Here is an 11637-nt window from a genome sequence, read left to right on the forward strand (position 1 = left end):
AACTAGAAACTCCACAACTAGAAACTCCACAACTAGAAACTCCACAACTAGAGACTCCACAACCAGAAACTCCACAACTAGAAACTCCACAACCAGAGACTCCGCAACTCCACAACTAGAAACTCCACAACTGGAAACTCCACAACCAGATACTCTGCAACAAGAAACTCCACAACTAGAGACTCAACAACTTGAAACTCCACAACTATAAACTCCACAACTTGAGACTCCACAACTAGAAACTCCACAACTTGAAACTCCACAACTAGAAACTCCACAACCAGAAACTCCACAACTAGAAACTACACAGCTAGAAACTCCACAACTAGAAACTCTGCAACTAGAGACTCGACAACTAGAAACTCAACAACTAGAAACTCCACAACTACAAGCTACACAAATTGAGACTCGGCTACAAGAAATTTCATGTCTAGAAAGTTCACAACCCTAACTCCGCAACTTGAAACTCCACAACTAGAAACTCCGCAACTAGAAACTCCACAACTAGGAACTCCACAACTAGAAACTCCACAACTAGAAACTCCACAACTAGAAAGTCCACAAATTAAAACCTCACAACCTTAAGTTACGCAACTAGAAAATCCACAGCTAGAGATTCCGCAACTAGAAACTCCATAACTAGAAACTCCACAACTAGAAACTCCGCAACTAGAGACTCCACAACTAGAAACTCCACAACTTGAAACTCCTCAACTAAAAACTCCACAACCAGAAACTCCACAACTAGAAACTCCGCAACTAGAAACTCCGCAACTAGAGACTGGATCCACAACTAGAAACTCCACAACTAGAAACTCCACAACTACAAACTCCACAAATACAGACTCGGCAACTAGAAATTCCATATCTAGAAACTCCACAACTAGAAACTGCAAAACTAGAGACTTCACAACTAGAAACTCAACAACTAGAAACTCCACAACTAAAAACTCCACAACCAGAGACTCCGCAACTCCACAACTAGAAACTACACAGCTAGAAACTCCACAACTAGATACTCTGCAACTAGAAACTCCACAACTAGAGACTCAACAACTAGAAACTCTGCAACTAGAGACTCGACAACTAGAAACTCAACAACTAGAAACTCTACAACTACAAGCTACACAAATAGTGACTCGGCTACAAGAAATTTCATGTCAAGAAAGTCCACAACTTTAACTCCACTACTGGAAACTCCACAACTAGAAACTCCACAACTAGAAACTCGACAACTAGAGAATCCGCAACTAGAAACTCCACAATCAGAGACTCTGCAACTAGAAACTCCGCAGCTAGATACTCCACAAAGAGAAACTCCGCAACTAGAAACTCCGCAGCTAGAAACTACACAACTAGAGACTCCACAACTAGAAACTCCACAACTAGAAACTCCACAAATGAAAGTCCACAAATTAAAACTTCACAATCTTAAGTTACGCAACTAGAAAATCCACAGCTAGAGATTCCGCAACTAGAAACTCCATAACTAGAAACTCCACAACTCAAAACTCCACAATTAGAAACTCCAAAACTCGAAACTCCACAACTAGAAAATCCACAACTAGAAACTCCACAACTAGAAACTCCACAACTAGAAACTCCACAACTAGAGACTCCACAACTAGAAACTCCACAACCAGAGACTCCGCAACTCCACAACTAGAAACTCCGCAACTTGAAACTCCACAACTAGAAACTCCGCAACTAGAAACTCCACAACTAGGGACTCCACAACTGGAAACTCCACAACTAGAAACTCCACAACTCGAAACTCGACTACTAGATACTCCACAACTGGAAACTCGGCAACTAGAAATTCCACGACTAGAGACTCTACAACTTCAAACTCCACAACTAGAGACTCTGCAACTAGAAACTCCACAACTCGAAACCACAACTGGAAACTCCAAAACTAGACACTCCACAACAAAAAACTCTTCAACTAGAAACTCCTAAACTAGAGACTCCACAACTAGAGAATCTACAACTAGAGACTTCAAACTAGAAACTCCACAACTAAAAACTCAACAACTAGAAACTCCACAGCTTGAGACTCCGCAACTTGAAACTCCACAACTAGAAACTCCGCAACTAGAAACTCCACATCTAGAGACTCCACAACTTGAAACTCCACAACTAGAGACTCTGCAACCAGAAACTCAACAACTAGAGACTGCACAACTCAACAACTAGAAACTCCACAACTGGAAAATCCACAACTAGATACTCCACAACTAGAAAATCTACAACTAGAAACTCCACAACTATAGACTCCACAACTTGAAACTCCAAAAGTTTAAACTCCGCAACTTGAGACTCCACAACTAGAAACTCCGCAACTGGAAACTCCCGAACTAGAAACTCCGCAACTAGAAACTCCGCAACAGGAGACTCTACAACTAAAAACTCCACAACTAGAAACTCCAAAACTAGAAACTCCACAACTAGAAACTTCACCACTAGAAACTCCGCAACTAGAGACTCCACAACTAGAAACTCCACAACTAGAAACTCCACAACTAAAAACTACACAACTGGAAACTCCACAACTTGAGACTCCGCAACTTGAAGCTTCACCACTAGAAACTACGCTATTAAAAACTCTGCAACTAGAAACTCCACAACTGGAAACTCCACAACTAGAAACTCCACAACTAGAGACTCCACAACTCGAAACTCCACAACTAGAAACTCCACAACTAGAAACTCCACAACCAGAGACTCCGCAACTCCACAACTAGAAACTCCACAACTGGAAACTCCACAACTAGATACTCTGCAACTAGAAACTCCACAACTAGAGACTCAACAACTTCAAACTCCACAACTTTAAACTCCACAACTTGAGACTCCACAACTAGAAACTCCACAACTTGAAACTCCACAACTAGAAACTCCACAACCAGAAACTCCACAACTAGAAACTACACAGCTAGAAACTCCAGAACTAGAAACTCTGCAACTAGAGACTCGACAACTAGAAGCTCAACAACTAGAAACTCCACAACTACAAGCTACACAAATAGAGACTGGGCTACAAGAAATTTCATGTCTAGAAAGTCCACAACTATAACTCCACAACTGGAAACTCCACAACTAGAAACTCCACAACTAGTAACTCGACAACTAAAGAATCCGCAACTAGAAACTCCACAATCAGAGACTCTGCAACTAGAAACTCCGCAGCTAGATACTCCACAAATAGAAACTCCGCAACTAGAAACTCCGCAGCTAGAAACTACACAACTAGAGACTCCACAACTAGAAACTCCACAACTAGAAACTCCACAACTAGAAACTCCACAACTAGAACGTCCACAAATTAAAACCTCACAACCCTAAGTTACGCAACTAGAAAATCCACAGCTAGAGATTCCGCAACTAGAAACTCCACAACTAGAAACTCCACAACTCAAAACTCCACAACTAGAAACTCCAAAACTCGAAACTCCACAACTCGAAACTTCACAACTGGAAACTCCACAACTAGACACTCCACAACTAAAAACTCTTCAACTGGAAATTCCTAAACTAGAGACTCCACAAATAGAAAATCTACAACTAGAGACTTCCAACTAGAAATTCAACAACTAGAAACTCCACAACTAAAAACTCCACAACTGGAAACTCCCGAACTAGAAACTCCGCAACTAGAAACTCCGCAACAGAAGACTCCAACTAGAAACTCCACAACTAGAAACTCCAAAACTAGAAACTCCACAACTAGAAACTTCACAACTAGAAACTCCTCAACTAAAAACTCCACAACCAGAAACTCCACAACTAGAAACTCTACAACTAGGGACTCCGCAACAAGAAACTCCACAACTAGAAACTCCACAACTGGTAACTTCACTACTAGATACTCCACAACTGGAAACTCGGCAACTAGAAACTCCACAACTAGAGACTCCACAACTTGAAACTCCACAACTAGAGACTCTGCAACTAGAAACTCCACAACTCAAAACTCCATAACTGGAAACTCCACAACTAGAAACTCCACAGCTTGAGACTCCGCAACTAGAAACTCCACAACTAGAAACTCCGCAACTAGAAACTCCACAACTAGAAACTCCGCAACTAGAAACTCCACAACTAGAAACTCCACAACTAGAAACTCCAAAACTAGAAACTCCACAACTAGAAACTTCACAACTAGAAACTCCTCAACTAAAAACTACACAACCAGAAACTCCACAACTAGAAACTCTACAACTAGGGACTCCGCAACAAGAAACTCCACAACTAGAAACTCCACAACTAGAAACTCAACAACTAGAAACTCCACAACTAAAAACTCCACAACTAGAAACTCCACAACTTGAGACTCCGCAACTTGAAACTTCACCACTAGAAACTCCACTATTAAAAACTCCGCAACTAGAAACTCCACAACTGGAAACTCCACAACTAGAAACTCCACAACTAGAGACTCCACAACTCGAAACTCCACAACTAGAAACTCCACAACCAGAGACTCCGCAACTCCACAACTAGAAACTCCACAACTGGAAACTCCACAACTAGATACTCTGCAACTAGAAACTCCACAACTAGAGACTCAACAACTTGAAACTCCACAACTTTAAACTCCACAACTTGAGACTCCAATACTAGAAACTCCACAACTAGAAACTCCACAACCAGAAACTCGACAAATAGAAACTACACAGCTAGAAACTCCACAACTAGAAACTCTGCAACTAGAGAATCCGCAACTAGAAACTCCACTTTCAGAGACTCTGCAACTAGAAACTCCGCAGCTAGATACTCCACAAATAGAAACTCCGCGACTAGAAACTCCGCAGCTAGAAACTACACAACTAGAGACTCCACAACTAGAAACTCCAAAACTAGAAACTCCAAACTAGAAAGTCCACAAATTAAAACCTCACAACCTCAAGTTACGCAACTAGAAAATCCACAGCTAGAGATTCCGCAACTAGAAACTCCATAACTAGAAGCTCCACAACTAGAAACTCCAAAACTAGAAACTCCACAACTAGAAACTTCACAACTAGAAACTCCGCAACTAGAGACTCCACAACTAGAAACTCCACAACTTGAAACTCCTCAACTAAAAACTCCACAACCAAAAACTCCACAACTAGAAACTCCGCAACTAGAAACTCCGCAACTAGAGACTCCGCAACTAGAAACTCCACAACTACAAACTCCACAAATACAGACTCTTCAACTAAAAATTCCATATCTAGAAACTCCACAACTAGAAACTGCAAAACTAGAGACTTCACAACTAGAAACTCAACAAGAAGAAACTCCACAACTAAAAACTCCACAACTGGAAACTCCACAACTTGAGACTCCGCAACTTGAAACTTCACCACTAGAAACTCCGCTATTAAAAACTCCGCAACTAGAAACTCCACAACTGGAAACTCCACAACTAGAAACTCCCCAACTAGAGACTCCACAACTCGAAACTCCACAACTAGAAACTCCACAACTAGAAACTCCACAACCAGAGACTCCGCAACTCCACAACCAGAAACTCCACAACTGGAAACTCCACAACTAGATACTCCGCAACTAGAAACTCCACAACTAGAGACTCAACAACTTGAAACTCCACAACTTTAAACTCCACAACTTGAGACTCAACAACTAGAAACTCTGCAACTAGAGACTCGACAACTAGAAACTCAACAACTAGAAACTCCACAACTACAAGCTACACAAATAGAGACTCGGCTACAAGAAATTTCATGTCAAGAAAGTCCACAACTATAACTCCACTACTGGAAACTCCACAACTAGAAACTCCACAACTTGAAACTCGACAACTAGAGAATCCGCAACTAGAAACTCCACAATCAGAGACTCTGCAACTAGAAACTCCACAGCTAGATACTCCACAAATAGAAACTCCGCAACTAGAAACTCCGCAGCTAGAAACTACACAACTAGAGACTCCACAACTAGAAACTCCACAACTAGAAACTCCACAAATGAAAGTCCACAAATTAAAACTTCACAATCTTAAGTTACGCAACTAGAAAATCCACAGCTAGAGATTCCGCAACTAGAAACTCCATAACTAGAAACTCCACAACTCAAAACTCCACAACTAGAAACTCCAAAACTCGAAACTCCACAACTGGAAAATCCACAACTAGAAACTCCACAACTAGAAACTCCACAACTAGAAACTCCACAACTAGAGACTCCACAACTAGAAACTCCACAACTAGGAACTCCACAACCAGAGACTCCGCAACTCCACAACTAGAAACTCCACAACTGGAAACTCCACAACTAGATACTCTGCAACAAGAAACTCCACAACTAGAGACTCAACAACTTGAAACTCCACAACTTTAAACTCCACAACTTGAGACTCCACAACTAGAAACTCCACAACTTGAAACTCCACAACTAGAAACTCCCCAACCAGAAACTCCACAACTAGAAACTACACAGCTAGAAACTCCACAACTTGAAAGTCTGCAACTAGAGACTCGACAACTAGAAACTCAACAACTAGAAACTCCACAGCTACAAGCTACACAAATAGAGACTCGGCTACAAGAAATTTCATGTCTAGAAAGTTCACAACTCTAACTCCACAACTGGAAACTCCACAACTAGAAACTCCACAATCAGAAACTCTGCAACTAGAAACTCCACAGCTTGAGACTCCGCAACTTGAAACTCCACAAGTTTAAACTCCACAACTTGAGACTCCACAACTAGAAACTCCGCAACTGGAAACTCCCGAACTAGAAACTCCGCAAATAGAAACTCCGCAACAGGAGACTCTACAACTAGAAACTCCACAACTAGAAACTCCAAAACTTGAAACTCCACAACTAGAAACTTCACAACTAGAAACTCCGCAACGAGAGACTCCACAACTAGAAACTCCACAACTTGAAACTCCTCAACTAAAAACTCCACAACCAGAAACTCCACAACTAGAAACTCCGCAACTAGAAACTCCGCAACTAGAGACTCCACAACTAGAAACTCCACAACTACAAACTCCACAAATACAGACTCGGCAACTAGAAATTCCATATCTAGAAACTCCACAACTACAAACTGCAAAACTAGAGACTTCACAACTAGAAACTCAACAACTAGAAACTCCACAACTAAAAACTCCACAACTGGAAACTCCACAACTAGAGACTCCACAACTCGAAACTTCACCACCAGACACTCCGCTATTAAAAACTCCGCAACTAGAAACTCCACAACTGGAAACTCCACAACTAGAGACTCCACAACTCGAAACTCCACAACTAGAAACTCCACAACTAGAAACTCCACCACCAGAGACTCCGCAACTCCACAACCAGAAACTCCACAACTGGAAACTCCACAACTAGATAATCTGCAACTAGAAACTCCACAACTAGAGACTCAACAACTTGAAACTCCACAACTTTAAACTTCACAACTTAAGACTCCACAACTAGAAACTCCACAACTTGAAACTCCACAACTAGAAACTCCACAACCAGAAACTCCACAACTAGAAACTACACAGCTAGAAACTCCACAACTAGAAACTCTGCAACTAGAGACTCCGCCACTAGAGACTCCACAACTAGAAACTCCACAACTTGAAACTCCTCAACTAAAAACTCCACAAACAGAAACTCCACAACTAGAAACTCTACAACTAGGGACTCCGCAACAAGAAACTCCACAACTAGAAACTCCACAACCAGAGACTCCGCAACTCCACAACTAGAAACTCCACAACTGGAAACTCCACAACTAGATACTCTGCAACTAGAAACTCCACAACTAGAGACTCAACAACTTGAAACTCCACAACTTTAAACTCCACAACTTGAGACTCCACAACTAGAAACTCTGCAACTAGAGACTCGACAACTAGAAACTCAACAACTAGAAACTCCACAACTACAAGCTACACAAATAGAGACTCGGCTACAAGAAATTTCATGTCAAGAAAGTCCACAACTATAACTCCACTACTGGAAACTCCACAACTAGAAACTCCACAACTAGAACCTCGACAACTAGAGAATCCGCAACTAGAAACTCCACAATCAGAGACTCTGCAACTAGAAACTCCACAGCTTGAGACTCCGCAACTTGAAGCTCCACAACTAGAAACTCCGCAACAAGAAACTCCACAACTAGGGACTTCACAACTGGAAACTCCACAACTAGAAACTCCACAACTTGAAACTCGACTACTAGATACTCCACAACTGGAAACTCGGCAACTAGAAACTCCACGACTAGAGACTCTACAACTTGAAACTCCACAACTAGAGACTCTGCAACTAGAAACTCCACAACTCGAAACCACAACTGGAAACTCCACAACTAGACACTCCACAACAAAAAACTCTTCAACTAGAAACTCCTAAACTAGAAACTCCACAACTAGAGAATCTACAACTAGAGACCTCAAACTAGAAACTCCACAACTAAAAACTCAACAACTAGAAACTCCACAGCTTGAGACTCCGCAACTTGAAACTCCAACTAGAAACTCCGCAACTAGAAACTCCACATCTAGAGACTCCACAACTTGAAACTCCACAACTAGAGACTCTGCAACTAGAAACTCAACAACTACAGACTGCGCAACTCAACAACTAGAAACTCCACAACTGGAAAATCCACAACTAGATACTCCACAACTAGAAAAACTACAACTAGAAACTCCACAACTATAGACTCCACAACTTGAAACTCCACAAGTTTAAACTCCACAACTTGAGACTCCACAACTAGAAACTCCGCAACTGGAAACTCCCGAACTAGAAACTCCGCAAATAGAAACTCCGCAACAGGAGACTCTACAACTAGAAACTCCACAACTAGAAACTCCAAAACTTGAAACTCCACAACTAGAAACTTCACAACTAGAAACTCCGCAACGAGAGACTCCACAACTAGAAACTCCACAACTTGAAACTCCTCAACTAAAAACTCCACAACCAGAAACTCCAAAACTATAAACTCCGCAACTAGAAACTCCGCAACTAGAGACTCCACAACTAGAAACTCCACGACTACAAACTCCACAAATACAGACTCGGCAACTAGAAATTCCATATCTAGAAACTCCACAACTAGAAACTGCAAAACTAGAGACTTCACAACTAGAAACTCAACAACTAGAAACTCCACAACTAAAAACTCCACAACTGGAAACTCCACAACTTGACACTCCGCAACTTGAAACTTCACCACCAGACACTCCGCTATTAAAAACTCCGCAACTAGAAACTCCACAACTGGAAACTCCACAACTAGAGACTCCACAACTCGAAACTCCACAACTAGAAACTCCACAACTAGAAACTCCACCACCAGAGACTCCGCAACTCCACAACCAGAAACTCCACAACTGGAAACTCCACAACTAGATAATCTGCAACTAGAAACTCCACAACTAGAGACTCAACAACTTGAAACTCCACAACTTTAAACTTCACAACTTAAGACTCCACAACTAGAAACTCCACAACTTGAAACTCCCCAACTAGAAACTCCACAACCAGAAACTCCACAACTAGAAACTACACAGCTAGAAACTCCACAACTAGAAACTCTGCAACTAGAGACTCGACAACTAGAAACTCAACAACTAGAAACTCCACAACTACAAGCTACACAAATAGAGACTTGGCTACAAGAAATTTCATGTCTAGAAAGTCCACAACTATAACTCCACAACTGGAAACTCCACAACTAGAAACTCCACAACTAGAAACTCGACAACTAGAGAATCCGCAACTAGAAACTCCACAATCAGAGACTCTGCAACTAGAAACTCCGCAGCTAGATACTCCACAAATGGAAACTCCGCAACTAGAAACTCCGCAGCTAGAAACTACACAACTAGAGACTCCACAACTAGAAACTCCACAACTAGAAACTCCACAACTAGAAAGTCCACAAATTGAAACCTCACAACCTTAAGTTACGCAACTAGAAAATCCACAGCTAGAGATTCCGCAACTAGAAACTCCATAACTAGAAACTCCACAACTGAAAACTCCACAACTAGAAACTCCAATACTCGAAACTCCACAACTCGAAATTTCACAACTGGAAACTCCACAACTAGACACTCCACAACTAAAAACTCTTCAACTGGAAATTCCTAAACTAGAGACTCCACAAATAGAAAATCTACAACTAGAGACTTCCAACTAGAAATTCAACAACTAGAAACTCCACAACTAAAAACTCCACAACTGGAAACTCCCGAACTAGAAACTCCGCAACTAGAAACTCCGCAACAGGAGACTCCAACTAGAAACTCCACAACTAGAAACTCCAAAACTAGAAACTCCGCCACTAGAGACTCCACAACTAGAAACTCCACAACTTGAAACTGCTCAACTAAAAACTCCACAAACAGAAACTCCATAACTAGAAACTCTACAACTAGGGACTCCGCAACAAGAAACTCCACAACTAGAAACTCCACAACCAGAGACTCCGCAACTCCACAACTAGAAACTCCACAACTGGAAACTCCACAACTAGATACTCTGCAACTAGAAACTCCACAACTAGAGACTCAACAACTTGAAACTCCACAACTTTAAACTCCACAACTTGAGACTCCACAACTAGAAACTCTGCAACTAGAGACTCGACAACTAGAAACTCAACAACTAGAAACTCCACAACTACAAGCTACACAAATAGAGACTCGGCTACAAGAAATTTCATGTCAAGAAAGTCCACAACTATAACTCCACTACTGGAAACTCCACAACTAGAAACTCGACAACTAGAGAATCCGCAACTAGAAACTCCACAATCAGAGACTCTGCAACTAGAAACTCCGCAGCTAGATACTCCACAAATAGAAACTCCGCAACTAGAAACTCCGCAGCTAGAAACTACACAACTAGAGACTCCACAACTAGAAACTCCACAACTAGAAACTCCACAAATGAAAGTCCACAAATTAAAACCTCACAATCTTAAGTTACGCAACTAGAAAATCCACAGCTAGAGATTCCGCAACTAGAAACTCCATAACTAGAAACTCCACAACTCAAAACTCCACAACTAGAAACTCCAAAACTCGAAACTCCACAACTGGAAAATCCACAACTAGAAACTCCACAACTAGAAACTCCACAACTAGAAACTCCACAACTAGAGACTCCACAACTAGAAACTCCACAACTAGGAACTCCACAACCAGAGACTCCGCAACTCCACAACTAGAAACTCCACAACTTGAAACTCCACAACTAGATACTCTGCAACAAGAAACTCCACAACTAGAGACTCAACAACTTGAAACTCCACAACTTTAAACTCCACAACTTGAGACTCCACAACTAGAAACTCCACAACTTGAAACTCCACAACTAGAAACTCCCCAACCAGAAACTCCACAACTAGAAACTACACAGCTAGAAACTCCACAACTTGAAAGTCTGCAACTAGAGACTCGACAACTAGAAACTCAACAACTAGAAACTCCACAGCTACAAGCTACACAAATAGAGACTCGGCTACAAGAAATTTCATGTCTAGAAAGTTCACAACTCTAACTCCACAACTGGAAACTCCACAACTAGAAACTCCACAATCAGAAACTCTGCAACTAGAAACTCCACAGCTTGAGACTCCGCAACTTGAAACTCC

The sequence above is a fragment of the Rhipicephalus microplus genome, unplaced genomic scaffold (assembly GCF_043290135.1).
Source record: "Rhipicephalus microplus isolate Deutch F79 unplaced genomic scaffold, USDA_Rmic scaffold_12, whole genome shotgun sequence".
Classification (NCBI taxonomy): domain Eukaryota; kingdom Metazoa; phylum Arthropoda; class Arachnida; order Ixodida; family Ixodidae; genus Rhipicephalus; species Rhipicephalus microplus.